At 32.7% G+C, this 22,186-nt stretch overlaps 1 long non-coding RNA gene across 1 annotated transcript; it reads right to left on the bottom strand.

Annotated features, from left to right (window-relative positions):
• Window positions 1-4,882: 4,882 nt before the first annotated feature.
• On the bottom strand, window positions 4,883-10,361 carry LOC138896542 (uncharacterized). Its single transcript, XR_011409879.1, has 3 exons — window positions 10,024-10,361; window positions 6,588-6,602; window positions 4,883-6,507 (listed from the first exon to the last, which is right to left on the bottom strand). It is a non-coding gene; the product is annotated as an uncharacterized lncRNA (long non-coding RNA).
• Window positions 10,362-22,186: the final 11,825 nt, after the last annotated feature.

Genomic DNA, 22,186 nt, shown 5'->3' with positions numbered 1-22,186 from the left:
CCTATTTTCAACTACAACCACCTGGAATGTTCTTATCTCCGCTTGAAAAAAAAAAACAAAGTGTTTCAAAATTCATAATGTTTAAATTGAATAATATATTATGTATACACATTTTGTAATTTCACAATATTTCAAATAATTAGTAAAGGTAGAATAATTTTATTATCTAACTGAAATTTGAAAACTAACTTAGAAAATAATTTATCAACGTAGAAATTTTTTATTAATTTTTTAGCAAAATACCCAACTAATATATATTTTTAAAAAACTTAATAGAGAACATGGGGCACATTTGAATTTTCAATTCAATTAGTTTAAAAGCGTCTGCTATATTATAATTGATCATCCTTGATTCCTTTCGTATCAACAGAGTACCCCACAGCAAAACGCAATCTATTCCATATGAAAAATGGAAAGGAAGAAAACCCAACTTGAAATATTTCAAAGTGTGGGGTGTATAGCAAAGGTACTAGTTCCTTTATCTAAAAAGGTTAAAATCGGACCAAAAACTGTTGATTGCGTTTTTATTGGATATGCTACAAACAGTAAAGCATGTCGGTTTTTGGTTCATAAATCCGATAATCCTGAAATTCACGTTAATACGGTAATGGAATCAGATAATGCTGAATTCTTTGAAAGCATCTATCCATATAAAACTGAATGTGAGTCGTTAAGTGAAAGACCTAAACGACCTCGGGAAGAACCAAAGGAAAATACTCCAAGTATAGAAGATCCAAGGCGTAGCAAACGTCAAAGAACATCTACTTCCTTTGGACCAGATTTTGTGACATTGTTGCTTGAAAATGAGCCTCAAACTTTTAAAGCAGATATGTCATCTTCTGATTCAGCGTTTTGGAAAGAGGCAGTCAGTAGTGAGATTCAATCAATTTTGGATAACCATACATGGGAATTGGTAGATCTTCCGCCGGGAAATAAGCCTTTAGGTTCGAAATGGATCTTTAAACGGAAAGTGAAAGCTGATGGAACTATTGACAAATATAAGGCAAGACTTGTTGTCAAAGGTTATAGACAAAAGGAAGGCCTTGATTACTTCGACACTTACTCGCCAGTAACGAGGATAACATCTATTAGGGTGTTAGTGGCACTAGCGGTCGTGTATGGTCTTAAAATCTATCAAATGATTGTTAAAATAACTTTCTTAAATGGAGAATTAGAGGAAGAGATTTACATGGAACAACCTCAGGGTTTTGTGGTTCCTGGTAAAGAAAAGAAAGTGTGCAAACTTGTTAAGTCGCTTTATGGACTTAAATAAGTACCCAAATAATGGCATACCAAATTTGACCAAACAATATTGGCAAGTGGGTTTAAAATCAACGAGTGCGACAAATATGTTTACATTAAAAATACTCCAGGTCATGAACTCATTGTTTATTTATATGTTGATGACATGTTGATAATGAGCAAAAATATGGCAGATATAAATGCTACTAAGCGCATGTTGGCTAGCAAATTCGATATGAAAGACTTAGGAGTTACTGATGTGATCTTAGGAATCAGAATTCACAAGACTCCACAAGGTCTAGCATTATCACAGTCTCACTACATTGAAAAGGTACTTGACAAGTTCAAGTATTTGGATTTCAAAATTGCCAAGACTCCAATTGACGTAAGTTATACACTTCAAAAGAATGAAGGTGAAAGTGACTCACAACTCGACTATGCAAGAGTATTGGGAAGTTTGATGTATATCATGAATTATACGCGACCAGATATAGCATGTGCTATTAGTAAACTGAGTCGGTTTACAAGTAATCCCAATCATATACATTGGATGGCAATGAAACGAGTTTTGGGGTATCTCAAACATACCCAAGATTACGCTTTGCATTATAACAAATATCCCTCCGTGATCGAGGGATATAGTGATGCAAATTGGATTACTGGATCATCTGAAGTTAAATCCACGAGTGGATATGTTTTCACAATTGGGGGTGGAGCAGTGTCTTGAAAATTATCCAAACAAACATGCATCGCCCGTTCTACAATGGAATCTGAATTCATAGCTTTAGATAAGGCCGGTGAAGAAGCTGAATGGTTCCGGAATTTCTTGGAAGATATTTCATTTTGGCCCAAACCTTTGGCACCTATTTGTATACATTGTGATAGTCAAGCGGCAATAGGCAGGGCAGGGAGCGTTATGTATAACGAAAAATCTCGTCATATACGACGGAGACACAATACCGTTAGACAACTACTCTCTAGTGGTGTTATCACAATTGACTACGTAAAGTCAAGAGATAACGTATCGGATCCACTTGCAAAAGGCCTATCTAGAGAGGCAGTTGAAAGATCATCAAAGAGAATGGGGTTAAGGTCTAGGACAAGTCATCATGGCGGTAACTCTACCTAGCAGACTGGAGATCCCACGAGCTAGGTTCAAAGAAATCAAACAAAGTTATGAATGACGGTTCAACATTGTCAAAGAGATCAAACAAAGTTATAAATGACGGTTCAAATAGGGAGTGAAAATTCCCTATCGCTATCTATTTAAATGCCAAATATGCCAAAGAAAACGAGGCACGTGTTCAAGATATTGATATTTGTACATTCATTTTCTCATTTGTCCAAAATAAATTAGAAAAGAACAAAAAATTAGAATTTGTGCTCTTGAAATGGCTGACATTCGTGTAATTATTAAAATGTGCAATTAAGGTAAAGCTGGAAATTTAAAAGTTAATTTTTTAAAATATATAGTGCAATTATTTTTAGAACACATTAAATCCGAGCAACGCAAGCCCTAGAAATCGATAGGATATGAATTTATCTCCTATGGTATAGGCTATTTTTGCTCGTTAGGTCCCAAGAATCTAAATGATACAAACTTGTCAAGGTTGAGTCGAAACGCTTTATTTATAGAGTAAAGAATAAAATATCATATAAAATGAATAAGATGAATTATTATTGTTGCAACAAAAAAAAACAATATAATTGATTAGTTATATTTAATTTTTGTTTTAACGCGCATTATTAATGAAACTAGTGAAGGTTGGCCCGTGCTGAGCACTGGCCCAATAATTGTATTATATGATGCGAGATTTTCTTTTGCAGTGTCTTTTTGTCTACCTGTTTATACGTTTTGTCCAATTTAAAGGTCATTAATAAGTTTTGTATTTTAATTTATGTTCGCAAAATATTAATATATGCAAGTAGTTACATGGCATATGATTTTTTTCTTCACTTGTTTTTATATTATATAAGTCTTTATATTTTGTATGTTCAAATTTCTCTATAAGAACATCTTTTGTTCCGTTCTATTTTTGCCTTCTTAAATCGTTTGACTATTATACACTTATAAAAATATTTAATATTTAATATTTAATTCTTATTTGACTATAGATAAAAATTATCCAAAATATTAAACCTTCCCTCTTTTTACATTTGAAAAATTGGCCGAATACAAAACATTACCAATTTCAACTTTTAATTTCTCATATTTCAAGTTCACACGAATTTTTGATGATTAAATTTCCTCATTTGGACTTACAAATTTAATTAATATTATGTCTCTAAAACCACTCACTATTTGGATGCAATCACATAAAGCACATGAATCTTATAGAAATAAAAGATATATTACCCGTAGCTTTTTTTATAAAGTTTCTTTAACTTTAAATATTATTTTCAACTACAACCACCTGAAATGTTCTTATCTCCGCTTGAAAAAAAAAACAAAGTGTTTCAAAATTCATAATGTTTAAATTGAATAATATATTATGTATACACATTTTGTAATTTCACAATATTTCAAATAATTAGTAAAGGTAGAATAATTTTATTATCTAACTGAAATTTGAAAACTAACTTAGAAAATAATTTATCAACGTAGAAATTTTTTATTAATTTTTTAGCAAAATACCCAAATAATATATATTTTTAAAAAAATTAATAGAGAACATGGGTCACATTTGAATTTTCAATTCAATTAGTTTAAAAGCGTTTGCTATATTATAATTGATCATCCTTGATTCCTTTCGTATCTTATGCTAGCTATTTTATAAGTTTGTAATTTAGGATTTTGCCTTAATTCATTAAGCTAAAATATTTTTTCTGTTTTTATGTTATTTATTTATTCTACTATTTTAATCATATTTTTTAATGAATAGAATGTTTATTTTATCGGATAAGTTTAAAGCTTTTTAACGATTCTAAAATCAACACATTACTCAACTTGATTATGACTTATAGTAGTTCATAACCTTTTATAGGGATTGAAGGTAAGCTGCATAAGTTTACTCGAAAAGAAGACACTAACTTTTTGAACACTAATCATTTGCAACGCTACATGTCTTAATCATTTTCAACTAAAAATTTAAAGTGTAATATTTTCTTATAACCGATACTAAAAAATCTTTAATAATCTTAAGATCTTTCATTTAAAGATGTAAAAAAAAAAAAAAATTAAAATAAAGATGAACTGATTTAAACATATAAATTAGCTAATTAAGGGAGCATATGATTTAGAAATGAAAATGTAATATTGTTGCCGCTGGGATCTCCTTGTTTTCTCTTAATCCAATTATTATTATATTTCTTTAGTATTGGAATATTGAAAATTTTATTTTTTATTTCTTTATATTCAAAGCTTTTAGTATTTTTTATGAGCTCTTCTCATTTATTTGTTACTATAACTAATATATATATATATATATATATATATATATATACTAGTGAGAGTAGCCCGGGCTTTACCCGGGCCCAACGTGAACAAAGCTATACTATTGTAACAAAGGATATAGTGACAGATATCTCCAAGAAATGAGCTTGTGTAGAGAAATGGAACACTACTAAACTATTACATCTTATAAGAGAGAATTGTTTTTTATGTAAAATACTAACTTTGCCATAAAATATATTGTTTTGTGTACAATATTTATCAAAGACGAAAAAGTGAAGATTCCTTTATATAGTAATTCTCTGACTTCAAGAAGCAAGAAACAACAACTGCAACATATTCTTTGTAGTAATAGCTTTGAGTAGTATGAACCAGACTCCATGACTTTGGTTACCAGCAAATTTGAGAAATCACCATCAACAAATAAAGCATTGAGAAATTGATATAAGCCTACTAAATGATATGTTCCTGAGTCCTAAATCATGGCATAGCATATTGCAGCAATTGTGAAAATACCTAATTTATACCTTAGTTTAAAAAATAGCTTTCCAGTCATCATTTTGATGTATAAAATTCTTGTGATCACTTCAATTCCTGCATCTTGAAATCTTGTGTGTTTTTGGCATATAGGTTCCAAAAGATTTTTTTAAAACTTTAGGTACTTATTGAAACCTATATGCCAAAATTTACTATTTGGCTAAAATAGACGTATTTCAAAAAATTATAAAAATATACTTGCTAAGACGGAAGAGAAGTGATTTGGCATATTGGATAATTTGATGGATTTTTATATCAAGTTGAGATATCAATAACCTTGGCATAACTTATATGTTTAGCTAAAATTATGATAGTACCCCAATGAAGAACCAAATATTTATGATTCATGTCACAGAACAATGTTATTTCAGTATCATCGAATGAAATTAGCATGGGTTTTTGAAATTTCATCATTCTCCAACATAGTAAAAAAGTACACGGAACGACGAAAGCCAAAAACAGAGTTAAAGATAGCAAATGTAATGCTCAATAAATAACATCACTAATGTAATTCGGTTAATATTGCTTTAACAAAACCAAGTAGGCTATGCAAAGGTTAGCACATAGCCAAGCAGACTATGTCTTTGGTTTCATTCCTTATGTTCTGATGCAACGTTATGAGAACGTAAAGTTATATCAGGTATAGCGTGCATACCCATCTGAGTTGAAAAATTATTATATCAATTATATCTATGGTAAATACAACAATACCCAGCAAGTTATTTTACCTTTATCCCATGTAGCTGAAGGAAGCAGTTATATTGCAGGTTTGCACCTCCACTTGGTATTAGTTGTGGTTATAAAAGGAAGTATAAGCTATTTGCGAGATTAATCTTAAATGCTTAAATAAAAATTAATTAATCTAAAGTTTTAACGAATCTTTACAAACTAAATAACTCCACCAATATAAACTTCGTTGAATATATGTACGTAAAGAAAAAAATTATTTAAAAAAATTGAGCGGTGAAACACGCACTACCCATGTTTTGCCAGAAAGTTCAGAAGAAAGTTATCTTACTACTATAGAGAGCACCTCCAGTGCTATAATCCCAAATGGCAGGTAAAGCATCCTAATTACATGATGATGATGAAAAACAATCCACATGAGACTCCAGGAAGAACTAATTATTAGCTAAAGTATGTCAAATGATTTTCAAGAAATAGTCTGTTCCAAGCTACTGTTACCTTCAAGTCCACTTATGTGATATTGGATCTAGCCAATTTTTTTTATTTATTTTGTCAATTCATCCAGGATCTGCAACTTGCCTGTTCTCCTAACAATGCATTATCAATGTGCCATGAAATCTCCATAAGTTGTAATCCATGGTGCATTCTGCCTATAAAAATTAAATACAATTCTACGAGTTAAATACTTATGATGAAAGCTTGAGGATGAAAAGAGTCACAGTTTTCTTACCATGACAGCATCGACCTGCAAATATAAATTATAAGGTTCCAAAGTCAATTTGAGAGATCAAAGGCTACGAAAATATTCTTTACTTGCTTGGAAAAATATGAAACACAAAGTAAAAGCACAAAATGGTTACCAGTATGAAACATACTTAATCTTCAAAAATTTAACACTTGTAATAATTAAATCACTTTGAGTTCTTTCATAAGAAGTTTCGACAAAAAGATAACAATATATTTAGATGTCACATACTATAAGATTCTTATAGGTGTTTCATGCGATAACATGCCCTTTTAAATAGTATACTTACTCTTATACTACAATCATGTAAAATAAATCATTACAATACATTACCTATTTATGCGTATAAGAGACTTTCTATGTATTTAATAGCTTAGGCATCTTTTATATGCAGCACAATTCTTTTTGGTGTATATACTAATCAAACATTTTCTTTTATTAAATGAAAACAAACTAAAATGACGTATAGTCTAAAACCAAACATCATTTTGAAAGACAAACAAATATCACGGCATAATTTTTTTCTTGGCATTAAGAATCAAAAGTACACATGATCAAAGAAGTATAACACGTTAACCATCATTTTTTATGTAAGACACTAAATGAAGCTTCCTTTTTACTCTTCTGTTTCTTCACTGTACATTTTAAAATTAATTCAAATGCTAAAAAGTAACTTTTATCTAATAGGATTGCATAGCCAAGAAAGATGGGAAGTTTAGAGATATGGTGAAATCTCTCTCCAATAAGTCTTATATTTGTAGACGAAGTGAACTTTGGATGCTTGTACAATAAAATTAAAAATTAAACTTTGGATGCCAATTGAATAGAAAATCTATAAATCCGTTGAAACCAAAATTTGTGCATAAAGGCCTTCTTAGTTCTACCAAGTCTTAGGGGCAAAAACGAACAACGATAAAAATTAGATAATTAATATTTCAACTACTAACAGATAAATAAAATATACATATTTCACAATAACATTTAGTTGATAGCCCAGTGTCAAGTTTCAAAATTACCTGAGCAATCAAGTGAGGCCATAAGAATTGAACAGAACTTACAGTCTACAACTTTTTATGGCCATTATGAAGTTTAGATATTCTTATTTATATATAATTGATCAGAAGAAATGACAGCAAAAGCTATTTTGGTAAATTTAGACCACACATTTAAATCAGTTAAAGGTGTGAGCTAACATTTATTGAAACATCATAACAAGAAAAATTAGGTAATTTTTTTCTGGCAATTTTTCAAACACTTCTAGTGCAAACCCAAATGCAGTTTGTATAATAACAAACTCAAATCCATTCTTACTGCAGTTTGATAGAGGTTAAACAGATAAAAATTAAGACTAAGCCTGAAAAAGAGCAAGTTAAAGACGCACAAAAGCGAGCGCAACAACTTATCACCAATTAGCTTAAAATTTTAGACAAAAAAATTTTCTATACAAGTTCAAAATATGAGAATGAAACATTCTTCAGACTGAAAACAAACTGAATCTTAAATCTAAATAACGTCGATAGTCAGACCGTTATTGTATATGCGCTAAATCGAAAAAATTTGAAAAAAGTAGTCCACATATGTGCAAGCGGTAAAGTGAACTCGGAGATGTCAGAATTTTCCAACGGAGCAGCAGTGGTAACTATGAGAGTAAGCAGAGAGCAGTATAGCGACATAAATTTTATGTTGTAGTAACCACGTGTCAAACATAGAAGAAAGCAGTAATACGTGTCTATAAGAGCTAATGTGTAATACCCTCTTGACCCATATTACAACCGGATGTAGCTAACTTAAGAGCTGTCAAACTGTACTCCACGTCTTAGGCTGTAATTGCAATCACATTTTTATCCTTGGGCCAGGCAGACATGTTGACCATGAGCTGCCTGGTTATTCCCATTTATAGTATATATATATATATATATATATATATATATATATATATATATAGCTATCACTTAATTATAATTTTGAAGCTAAATTGAATTAGTTCAACTCAATATTTTAAAGTTAAATTTTAGATATTCAATACTTTTACGAAAAATACTATAAGTTGTAATTTTTCTCATGTCAATATGATTACATTTTTTTATAATGTTGGTCAAACTTCACACAATTTGATTATCGGTAAGCGAAATGTGTTATTTAAATTGAAAAGTTATAATTTTTCTCATGTCAATATGATTATATTTTTTTATAATATTGGTCAAATATCACACAATTTGATTATCGGTAAGCGAAATGTGTTATCTAAATTAAAACGGATGAAGTAATATAGTATATTTTATTTATTGATTAACCTAAGCATGACAAATAAAAATAATATAATGTAATTATCTATATCGAGGAGTTAATTATTCTATTCAAAAGGCCCGTGAATAAACTTCAAATACACAAGCAGGACCCAAATATATAGTACTCCATATGAAAGGGTGCAATTGCCTTGACAAATGTGTAAGGCAGAGATGAGATATGATTTGAGTGGGGCCGGAATGTGGTGTCCACGTGAGAGTATAATGTTAAGACAACAGATATTGTATTAAAAATGTGTAGTGATGGATGGTGACATAAGCAAAGGATTATTTAGTGGACACTTAAAATATATATACAGTAACTATAGTATGATTCTTTTTGACCAATTATACTACGCCATTTAAAGAAAATGACCAAACTATCCTTGATATCCCAAGCAGATATGTTGACCTGCTGCCTGCTTATTCCCTCTTCTATATAGTAAAAATAAAAATAAATTCACTATTAGGAAAATTAAAAATTAAATATTAAATATTTTCAAGACCCTACAATTCGAGAATTTTCCCGATTAGATGAAATAATTTCATAGCTAAAGCAAGCAAAAGACAATCAACCGTTATCGAATAAGATGATAAATACATAGATAAATTACCCTACTTTAAGGGAGGTTAGAATGTAGGATTTTGATAATCTTGACACCTAGACCACTTTAGCAAACTGTTGTTGACATGTTAAATTGATTGGGTTTTTTTTAAATATTTTTTTTAACGTGTACTAAATTCCACTATATTTATCTTGACATGGTAAACTTATCAGTTATCACGCATTAGCTGACACCACATACTCGTGATGAAAGATGATACGATGAAAGTACTAAGTATTATTTACTGATAAAATTTTTTATACCATTGTATAATTAATGGAGTAGTTACGACAATTAAACCGTGAAATAGCAAAGAAAGGCGGGAAAACATCTTCACATAGATATTCTCTAAGTCCGTTTATCATGAAACTGTAAAGTGATCAAAATTCATGACATTATCATATAGAGATTTTTATCTATTTATACTATATTATAAATTTATTAATTCTTTCTAAACAAGTTATCACTTAATTATATTAGCATATACAATTTACCATTTATATAAAATAGTGTATTAGACTTCAATCTTACCCAATTTTTCTCCCTCTTCTTCCTTCCCCAAGTTTGTATCAAATTGCGTCTGGAATACTGCGCTGGAAAAACTCATTGGTCGTCTTTCGTCTCTCCATCTTTTGCTCCGATCATATTCTTTCCCCTTCTATTTATCTTTTTAATTACAACTCTTGAATATGTCCCATGAAATAAGAATGGTGAAAGGGCATTTATCTGAGAATTCACCCGAATGCGGATAGCATTGAAGTACGCTGTTGAAGAGCTCTGGCTCTGGCAGAAATAACAGAACAGATAGAGAGAAGAGTAAAATGGAGAAGAAGAACCATTACTCCAATATCTTAAAGTATGAAAATGTACAACTCACTTTTAACAGTGTAAGTACTCCAACTTATAGAAATTAACCACTAACTACATTGCTACTTCACTAAGTAGTTATAACTACTACCTACTAGCTAACTGTACACTTAAATACATGGGACCCACAGTCCTCAACGCTCCCCCTCAAGTTGAGGGATGAAATACATTCTTCATTCCCAGTTTGCTTAGTAAGTAGTCATGTTGTGGTTTGCATAGTGCCTTTGTTAATAAGTGTGCAACTTGCTCTATTGTCCCTACATGTTTTGTTTGAATTAGTCCTTGCACAAGTTTCTCCCTTACAAAGTGACAATCAATATCTATATGTTTAGTTCTCTCATGAAAGATTGGATGTGCAACAATTTGGATGGCTGCTTTGCAGTCACAATGCAATGGCACAAGTAGTTTGACATCCACTCCTAGTTCTCCGAATAGTCCAACTAGCCACACAATTTTAGCTACTGTGGTTGTCATACTTCTAAATTCTGCCTCAGCTGAGCTCCTGGACACTGTCCCTTATTTTTTTGATTTCCAGGAGATCGGTGCACTACCAAACTTTACCACATATCCAGTAATTGATCTTCTAGACTCCACACATGCTCCCCAATCAGAATCACAGTAAGCTACAAGGTGTTTGCAGCTACCAGTAGGCATAAAGAGTCCAAGTCCTGGTGTGGACTTAATGTACCTTACTACTCTTCTTGCAATATCCATGTGAGAAACTTTAAGTGCATGCATATATTGACTGAGCATGTGTACTACAAAGGCTATGTCTAGCCTTGTCATGGTTAAGTACAATAATCTTCCTATCAACCTATGATAGCTGCCTTTATCTTCAAGTATTATATCTTCAAAAGCATTGTTCTTTACTTCCTGATCAAACTCAACAGAAGTGAGCTTATGATTAAACTCAAGAGGTGTGCACACTGGTTTTCCACCTGCTAGGCCAAGTTCAGAAATCAGTTCTAAGACATACTTTCTTTGGCACATCAAGATACCTCTATGAGATCATGAGAATTCAATTCCAAGAAAGTACTTCAGCTCTCCCAAATCCTTCATTTTGAATCTTTCCTGTAGCTCTTTTCTGACTTGTGTGATAAGATGTAGATTATTGTCTGTGATCAACAAGTCATCCACATACACTAGAACAATTACCAGTTATGTCCCTATCTTCTTAGTAAAGAGGGAGTAGTCATAATGACTTTGTACAAATTCCATAACTAAAAGTGCTTCTGTCAGTTTGAGGTTCCATTGTCTAGGTGCCTGCTTCAGCCCATACAAGGACTTGTGTAATTTACACACCTTCTAACACTTTCCCTCACTTGAAATGCCATCTGGAATGTGTATGTAAACCTCCTCCACTAAGTCACCCTGCAAGAATGCATTATGTACATCCATTTGGAAAATATACCAACTGGAAGCAACAGCTATAACAACTACAGCTCTCACAGTAATCATTTTGGTTACTGGTGAGAAAGTTTCTGTGTAGTCTAACCCTTATTATTGGTTGTAGCCTTTAGCTACCAATCTGGACTTATACCTCTCCACCTCACTATTGGACATATACTTAACTTTGAATACCCATTTACACCCAATAGGAACTTTCCCTCGAGGCAGGTCTACTATGGACCATGTATTGTTATCCTCCAAAGCTGAGATTTCAGCTTGCATAGCTTCCACCCATTTGGGATCAACACAGGTTTCATTGAAGGAATTAGGTTTAACAATGGCAGAGTAAGCATCTAGAGAAGCTTGATAAGCAGGAGAGAGTTAGCCATAAGACATATCCTGTGAGGCTGGATATTGACAAATGGACTTCTTAGGTTGGACCACATAATTAATGAGCCACACAGGAGGTTTAGAGGGTCTTGAAGACCTCCTGAGTGTTGCAGAAGATGGTGAGTAGTTTGTCACGCCCCAAAACCGAGGAGTGCGACCGGTGCTCAACCGAGTGAACCCGACCGAGCAAGTCTGTTAGATTTCATTCTACCTAAATTCACTCGTGAATAAAGAGGAGATGTACTCCGTTAATCAAATACTGAGGAGATTTTATTAACCGCTTCCATTTCATTCCCATTAACAACATCATTCAATATTTCCAAAATAGTACGAGTTTATAGATTTAATGAAAAACATGTTGCCAAATACCAACAATTCTAATCCAATCCCCAACATCAAACCCTACCCACAACCTGTCTACAGAGCCTCTAAGTACAACTGAAGAATAATATGGAAATGCCGGCAATAAGACCCCGGCTATACCTCAACCATAATACATAAAAAAACAAAAGATACATGACCCCGGGATAAAGTGGGGCTTACCAAGTCAGCTGGGGAGAAGGTATACTGCTATCACTGATCAATGTCTCCTGCTGTGGAACCACATGTATCCATTTAAAGATGCAGTGCCCTCGGCAAAAGGGACGTTAGTACCGTCGAATAGTACTAGTATGAAAACTAAATACCAATTTAAGAATTTAGAAATACAAGATAATTATGATGAACCAGTGCGACAATAGAATAATATAGATAACCGTATCAACCATAGAAAGCTTATTAAAAGCTATCAACAACATTTATAGGATTTAAGACGAGATCCTCTATAACCATCTTCACACAAAGCGGCCCTGCCGCCTCACCCGATGTATGCAGGTAGAGGTGTACGTACAATACCACAACTCAAATCAAGTGGCCATGTCGCCTCACCTCAATGTATGTGGGTGAATGTATAACCACATTACCAAGAACCTACACAAAGTGGTTATGTCGCTGCACCCCAATGTATGCGAGTGAAAATGCATCAACGATACCAATAGCAACATAAAGCGGCTATGCCGCCTCACCCCAATGTATGCTTGTGGTGGTGCCACAATAATACCAAAACCATACACAAAGCGGTCGTACCGCCTCACCCCAATGTAAGTAGGTGGAGGTGCAGTCCCACAATATCATAATCCCTACACAAAGCGGTCATGCCGCCTCACCTCAATATATATATATATATATATATATATATATATATATATATATATATATATATATGCGGGTGGAGGTGTATAACCATCATAATCTCTATACCATAATCCTCACACAAAGCGGTCATGCCGCCTTACCCCAATATATGCGTGTGGAGGTGTATCACAATCACAATCTCTATACAACTGGGCATAATAACTTTCACATAAATCACGACTAGAAATTATAACATGTGGATACGTAATCCATAGTTTGGGACACATACTCAATTTATAATGCAATATGATAAGAGAATTTGTAATACGAATTGAACATATATCTTCATCATAAAACTTATCGGAATACTCGATTTATAATCAACATCTCGGAACTTACAAGGATAATGAGAATTCCAATTCTTGAAGAAGAGTTTAGCCAACATACCATAATTGAGCTTCCTTAAACTCTAAAACATTCCGGAATTCTTAGCAACTTCAATCTATTTTAGAAATATAACAAATTGAACCACAATTAGGAAGATGATTATGGTTCTAGCTCATTTGAGCATTTTATCAAACACTAGGTGTGCATTAAGGTTCAAGGTCCTTTTATGGAGGATTCCATCATCCCACAATCCAACCTTTATCATTTTTAGCTCAACAATCTTTATACACCCTTTGATAATACATGCATGTAAAATAACCAACCCTCTTGCCTAGAAATTATCTTTCTTATTATTCATTTCCACACAAAATTCGAAATTGAGGGTTAGGGTGTAGAATCTTACCTCTAGGATGAAGACCTAGTGAGTTTCCCTTCTTAATCTTCTAAATCTTGAGCAAGAATTAAAGAATAATTATTGAAGAATCACCTTCTCACTCTAGGGCACCCTCTCTCACTCTAAAATATCAGATAATAACTCAAAAATGACCCAAATAGTGTATTTAACGAAATAGGGTCGGGTTTTAAAAACCCAAAAACGGAGCTCCGGAACAAGATATGCGATCGCATAACCGATATGCGGACCGCATATCGGTCGCATAGTTGGTTACAAAATAGCCAAAAGAACTGCCTGTGTATGCGGTCACTATGCGGTCCGCATAACCATTATGCGGTCGCATAATGCACCGTATAACAGTTATGCGGTCGCATAGTCGACCGCATAATTACTTCCAATTGGTCCAATTAACTGCCTCACCCTGCAGCCATTATGCGGTCCGCAGAGTAATTCTGCGGTCGCATAGTGGACCTTAGAAATGCACTTTTTCACCAAATATTTTTCTTTACTTTCCGGTGCATTGTTCAACCCAAAAAGTCCGAGCCGCGGCTCACAAAATTGCCGCGAAATTTTTTTACAATCCTCAAATACGTAAGCATAGTCCGACACCATAAAATATTATTTTCTTTATAAAATTTACCGGACTTACCACTTAAGTACTTCAAAATTTTTCAAGGGGTTACAGTTCAGTGAAAACCACTAGAGGCACAGATACTGAGTGATCAACATTGATAGAGGTAGGAGAAGATGGTTGGGCGGTAGAAGAAATGTTGTCAGGGGATGGTTGTTGATCACCTTGTAGGTGGGTGATGAATCTATGAACTCGAGAATAGGGAATAGATTGGAAACACTAGACTTCATGTTCTTAAAGGGAAAGATATCTTCCCTGAACACATTATCTCTGCTCACAAAGAAATTTTTGGAATGTAGATCATATAGGACATAGCCCTTTTGAGAAGAGGAGTACCCCATGTGAACTCCTGGGACTGCTCTAGGACTAAATTTGTCTACCTTCTGCACTTTAGTGGCATAGCACAAGCTTCCAAATACTCTGAGATGTTGTATGGATGGTACTCTCTGAAATAATGCTTCAAAGGGAGTCTTTCCTTGAAGAAGGACAATAGGTAACCTGTCCAGCAGATAAACTGCAGTGGACACACACTCACCCCAAAAATTCAAAGGTATATAGGCCTGAAACCTGAGTGATCTAGCCATATCTAAAATTGACATGTGTTTTCTCTCAACAGCTCCATTGTGCTGAGGTTTGTATACACAAGGGCTTTGATGAAGAATTCCAAGACTTTGCAATAAGGAAGTCACTGTGTCATTCATGAATTCAGTACCATTATCTGTTCTAAGACATTTAACTGAAGTTATGAACTGATTTGTAACCATTAAGAAGCTTTTCAATGCTACAATAGTATCAACTTTAGAGGTTAGAAGAAAAATCCAAATATACTTTGAGTAATCATCAGCCAAGGTCAAGAAATATCTTTTACTATCATGAGTAGGAATCCTATATGGACCCCAGACATTTGCATGCACAAGAGCAAAGACAGAAGAAGAACATGAAGAGCTAAGATGAAAAGGAAGTTTTGAGTGCTTTGCAATGGGACACACAATACCACGATCATCAAGTCAGGTGCAAATCATGTAAGCTATGTAGTTTTTGTACCACCTTTAGAGGAGCATGTCCTAACCTTTTATGCCACAAGGAAAACTTATTGCAAGATTGTGTGTTACTCTCATTAGAATACTTATTTGTACTAGTAACAATGGTATTTACAGTTAGTGGTAAATGTTGCTCAGGAGATTGCCCGTCTTCAGCCTTGAGAATGTAAAGACCAAGTTCTTCTTTACCAATCCCCAAGACCCTCCCACTGAAAAGTTCTTGAAGGACACAAAAATCAGGAAAGAATGCCACCATACACCTTAGTTCCTTTGTGATCTTAGAGACTAAGAGTAGATTATACTTGAACTCTGGAATATGTAATATGTTCTGGACATTCTTATCTCTGAAAAAGGAACATATCCCAGTGTGTGTAATAGTAGCCTTCTCACCAGTGGGTAGATATACTTTGTTTTTATCTGTCTCTGATAATTCTTTATAGGAATCTAATAGGTGTAGGCTATGCACCATGTGCTTAGATGCTCCTGTATCTATTATCCACTTATGATTCACCAAGTTAGACATAAAGGCATGTATGTTACCTGCTGTTCCTGTAGTCGCTGAATTGGCTACAAGTTCAGCATCCTTGCCTTTGTTCAACATCTGTAGGATTTGTTGGTATTGTTCTGGAGTGAAAAATTGAGCTGGGGAACTGAGAGCAGAACTTCCCAAGGAGTTGCTTTGTGCTTCTGAAGATTGACTTCCATAGTTACTTACATTGTTGGACTGAGCATTAAAGTTTCCTGCTCTCTTCTTATTTTTGAAATCACTCGGATAGCCATGTAGCTTGAAGGAATTTTCCTTGGTGTGTCCTTTGCACATGCAGTACTCACAATAAACTGGTGGCTTATCGAAGGAGCTTTTAGTCTTATAGCCCCCAGTATATCCAGTATTTGTAGGGTCTCCATTGTTGTTGAAACCTCCACTGTTGTTATAGTGCCTATTACTCATCATAGCCGCAGTTTCATTAACATCATTAGAACCATACACACCCTTTCCATTGATCCTCTGACTTTCAACATTAATAATCATAGCATAATCTTGATTCAGATTATGTAGTGGTCTAGTCATTAACACCTGATTCTTAACATTTTCATATAAGTTATTAAGCCCAGTGGGAAACTGATAGAGCTTTTGAAGATGGTAGCGCTCAACATGCTTATTTGACTCAAGACAGCCACATGTAGGAGGAAGAGTTAATGTTTCATGGAAATAACAGAACAGATAGAGAGAAGAGTGAGATAGAGGAGAAGAACCATTACTCCAATATCTGAAAATATGAAAATGTACAGCTCACTTTTAACAGTGCAAGTACTCCTACTTATAGAGATTAACCACTAACTACATTGCTACTCCACTAAGTAGTTATAACTAACTACATACTAGCTAAATGTACACTTAAATACATGGGACCCACAGTCCTCAACATACGCTGATAGTGTCTTTCTCAATCTGGATGAATAAGCCAAGGAAACTTCATCAATTTAGTGTGCTTGACGAAGCAGTAGAGACGAAGCCATCAAAATATGAAGTAGAAGAAAATAAACATCACCTTTAAATTAACTAGGCATATCCTAGATTCAACCCATTTGCGAAATTGATATTTATTTGGATTGGGTTTTATTTCAAATGATTGCGAATATCTATTGGAGTTTATATCTCAATTTTGAGAGAATTTGGTGAAGATTCGATGTGGCTTTGGTTAGAATTTCAGATTGAAATTCGAAGAAGAAGACATAAATAAATCGTATATATTTTGTATATCGAGTGTAGAAACGACATATAAAATATATACAACTAATATAAGTTGTATATAAATTGTATGTAAATTGTAGTTTTTAAACTGATACAAAAAAGTATATATTTAAGTTGTAGATAAAATGTATCCAAGTTGTAGATAAACTGTAGTTTTTAACTGAATTTCTGTACAAAAAAATTACATTCAAGTTGTAAACAAATTGTAGATTTTGGCCGAATTTGTATATATTTTGTAAAAAACTTTAGTTACTTTCCGTAAATAAAAAAACTTAGACAAAATTAAATAAATAAGTTTAAAATCTCGTATATATACGAAAAAGTCCCTATCATATATTCCCATGTAATTGGGTCTGATGGACATTGTCCAAAAATAACTCTTGATAACCACTAAAAAGGTGGGATATTAGAATCTTTTTTATTATCCAGATATTTCGAGTTCGAGTTCGAGCACTAAAAATAAAAAAAAAATCTGATAAGGGAGAGCTTCTCTATGTAATGTGTTATATGCCACGTGAATTCGGATTAGCTGGCCTAATGTGTTCAGATAGAATAATTAAATTAAACTTTGATATCTTTCCGCAATTCCTTAAAGTTTAGTTACAAAGTTTAAATCTTGAAAGATTGCAAATAATGTCAAGCTATACAACATAAATTTACCCTTATTGAGTGAAATGATTGCCACTACAGCCCAAATTTTTTATGTTGACATGTGACAGTTTCTGCAAGAAATTGCCGTACTAGTACATAAATTTACTCTTATTACTTCACATTTTTCACTCTTTCAATTCATTCTTTTTGTATTAATTAAATTTATTTCAACGGGTAAATGACCAAATTCACTGGTGTTAATGTGATAGAATCCCAATTAACCAATAACATAATTAAAGGCTGAATCGTTGTTTGTCTTTTTGTTAGTGGCCAAAAATAAAACTTGTCTTTAACGTAAAAAGGTCCTCATAGGCAATTACGGATAATTCGTTTTAAAAGTAAATGCAAAATACCTTAAAACCCCCATAAACTTGGCACTCATTATTGGTTATATCTTTGAACTATCTATGGTCTTAATTACCCCCTATACTTGGTTATCCGATAGCTGTTACCCCCTTGGACGATCTTATCCCAGAAAAGTGGCATGCACTCGCCTTCGAATTTTTTTTGTCTATGTGGCATTTTTTTGAAAAATAAAATATATTTTTATCTTTTTAAGTATGTTACTTTTTTTAGATAATTTTTTTCAAATAAAATTTATAATAAAACTTGGATAGAACTACATTGATTAGGCTAATTTTTTTTATTTGGCTAAAAATAATAAAGTTTTAGTTATTCTTTTTTGAATTTGACATGAAAATAAAGTTTTATATAATTGAAATAAATAGTCAAGGCATCTAAAAAGTTATAAAAAATACATAGTTTTAAATTATTATTTTGGCTATAATTTTTATATAGCTCTAAATTATGGTGCTCTAATTTTTATTTTTTATTTTTTATTTTTTTACAGATTTTATTTGAAAAGGTAAAAATACACAGTTGAAATAAATAGTCATTGCATCAAAAGAAGAAATAAAAAGAGTGTACAATTGCAAGTTCATTATTTAGGCTATACTTTTTTTATTTGGTAAAAAATAATGGAGCTATGGCGATTTTTTTTATTGGTTTGACTCGAAAATAAAAATACACAATTAAAATAAATAGACATTATATATAAAGAAAAAAAACAGGAAAAATATACAATTGGTACTCCATTATTTTTGCTAAAAGTTTTTTATTTGGCTAAAATGATGAAGTTCCTACCAAACGTTTTACAAATTCGACCAAAAATAAAAAAAATAAATATGTAGTTGGAACAAATAGACATTATATCTTAGAAGAAATTAAAAATAATAGAAGTTGGAGTAAAGTCCACATTGTATGTTAAGATGAAACAAGAAGAAATATATAGTTGTAACAAATAAATCATTATATATGACTATATGACAATTAAAAGTTAAAAAATAACCTATTTGGAAGCTGATTTTTCAATTTTTCTTCACTCCCACGCGCTTAAAAGAGAGTGCACCCACACTCTTTGCCGTATCAGCGTCTAGGGGGTAATGGTTCTCAAAAGGCCAAGTTGAGAGGTGTAATTAAGACCACGAATAGTTTAGGAATGTAACTAATAATCCTTGCCGCGTTTAGGTTTTTTTTTTTAGGTAATCTGCCAAAAGTAAATAGACAATAACCATTTACCAAACATTGTCTATTACACAATCCTAATGTTAAATGGAACTAAAATTTGTTCAGCTCTTTATCTGCTACCCATTTACATGATGGAAGACAGCCTTTTTTTCAAGGACAAGGACCTTTTGTGTTGTTTATTTTCATGAAGACGCACAAATTAAGTCAGATAAATGTGTTGTATTTTATGCTAAAAATATATTGGCATTTACTATTTACATAAACTCAATAGGTGCACTGTATATGTTTGAACATGATTTTTATCGTTTAATCTTAATTAATTAATATATATTCTTATCTTATTAAATCACTTAGTTATGATAATATAGGTAGATTTGATGTCAACACCAAATGCGTGTAAGTATTTTACATAACCTCATTCAAAAATTTAAATAAAAAATTACAGCATCAATGAATATTAGTTAAACTCCAAAAATACTACATCACTTGCTATTATGTTATTTTTATGAGCAAACACGTAAAAATCATTTTTAATGGATAAAGTTGTGATTCTTGCTCAGTATTTTTTTTTTTTTTTTTTTGCTTTATTACATGTCAGATTGTACGATCTACTCTATTAAAATCACTACTATAAATTCAGCCAAAACCGACGGCGACCGATTGTTTTTTTTTTACGAAACTAATCAACTTCGGTTGTTTTTTTGGCGAAAATACGGGAAAGTATTTTGACGTCCCGTAAAATTTATTTTTTAATAAACCAACCAACTTTGGTGATTTTTTCATGTAAAATAAATTACAATTAATATTCAAAAAATCGACCGAAATCGGTCGGTTATTTCAGTCGGTCATTTTAAAAAATCGACCGATTTCGGTCGGTAATTTTATATTTTTAATAAAACCGACCGAAATCGGTCGGAAATTGCGACCAACTTCGGTTGCTATTTATTACCGACCAATTTATTTTTGACGGATTAAAGTCGGTCGGAAATTGATTGGTTTTTTCACTTTTTCGATCGATTTCGATCGGTATTCCTGGACAGTTTTGAACAGTTTATTAGGAGGAAGACGCTTTAATATGTTTAAATATATCGTAACAATGGCATTTTAAAGGTTTTATGATCATAGTACTTTTTTTTATTGCGTGACATACCGATCCCAGGACAGGAACTTTTTGTTATTTACTTGGATTTTTTTTCCTCCTAAGCACTTAAGATTGACAACTAATGAACGTTTACTATTACTCACTAATCATCCCACCTGGTTTCTAGTACAGTGAAAAGCTTCGATATTACTTTTCAGCATTCTTTATAAAAATTTTATGAATTTATAATGGTCAAAATCTACTTTCTCGATCGCTTTTTTCTAAGGATTCGCTAGTGAAGCTTTTGAGGTAAAGATATTGTTTTATGATAATTGTGATATTTTAATTATTACTACTATGTTACAAAGAATCAGAAGCGTATTCCAAACATGAATTAATTTCCAAAGACGAGACAAAAAGTGAAGTGGTCACAGTTGTAATCTCTTCACTAGCAAGCTTCTCCCAGTCCATTTCTAACTTGTTGCTTCAATAATTCAGAAATCACTATTGCTTGGTGCTTGGTGCTCTAAAACGGGGGTTTTTTTTTTTTTGGGGGGGAGGGGGTGGGGGGTGGTGACAAACGAAAAAGAGAAGATAAAAAGTGACTTTGACAATATTATAAAATACCTATATATTTGTTATGTTAGCAGTCCTATGGTTTAGTTAGGGAAAAAGTCCAAACTTTATCATTCTTGTACGAAATATCTTAATATTATCCTGTACTATTAGGAGTCATTTAATTACCGAGATAAGAATGTTAATATCGAAATAAAATTTGGATTGTATTTATTCCCATATTTGATTGTGGTATTAATTAATGCCAATATAAATTTTATATTAAAATGATAGTATTACGTATTCTAGGGATAGTTAATTTCATGGGATATCGGTCCACAAGATATTCTTGTCTCTCCCATGATTAACAACCCCTTAAAATATTATAGTTGGTTATTAGTAAATTGTCTTGTACTTTTTTTTATATATATAAAGTTGCCCAGTTGTACTGGGTTGTATTGTATTAACCAAAAGAGAATAGAGGGGGAGCTACAACACGAGAAGGTAATGCCATCACCACTAAAAAGACAGAAAGAATATCAAAAATTACAGAATCCTTCTGGCATGAACTAATATATACATTAACTGACATAAAAGTTGGCCTTGTCATACTTAGTTCTAATACTAGGCATTTGCATTTTATCAAGATGATATGCTCCTCTGGCATTTCTGGGGAATTGCTGATAGGAATTACTAATCAAATTGTGGCCTGTTGTGTTACCTTCCATGTAACAATGAGTAACATGCATCCCAGACTGCTCTTTGAGGACTAAAATGTTGTCGATAACTTGTTTGAGCTTCAAATTGTTGGCATGACTGTCTTGCAACATGTTGACTATCATCATGGAGTCGAGTT

Source organism: Nicotiana tomentosiformis, chromosome 7 (genome assembly GCF_000390325.3).
Source record: "Nicotiana tomentosiformis chromosome 7, ASM39032v3, whole genome shotgun sequence".
Classification (NCBI taxonomy): Eukaryota; Viridiplantae; Streptophyta; class Magnoliopsida; order Solanales; family Solanaceae; genus Nicotiana; species Nicotiana tomentosiformis.
This window is presented reverse-complemented; position numbering and strand designations above follow the sequence as displayed.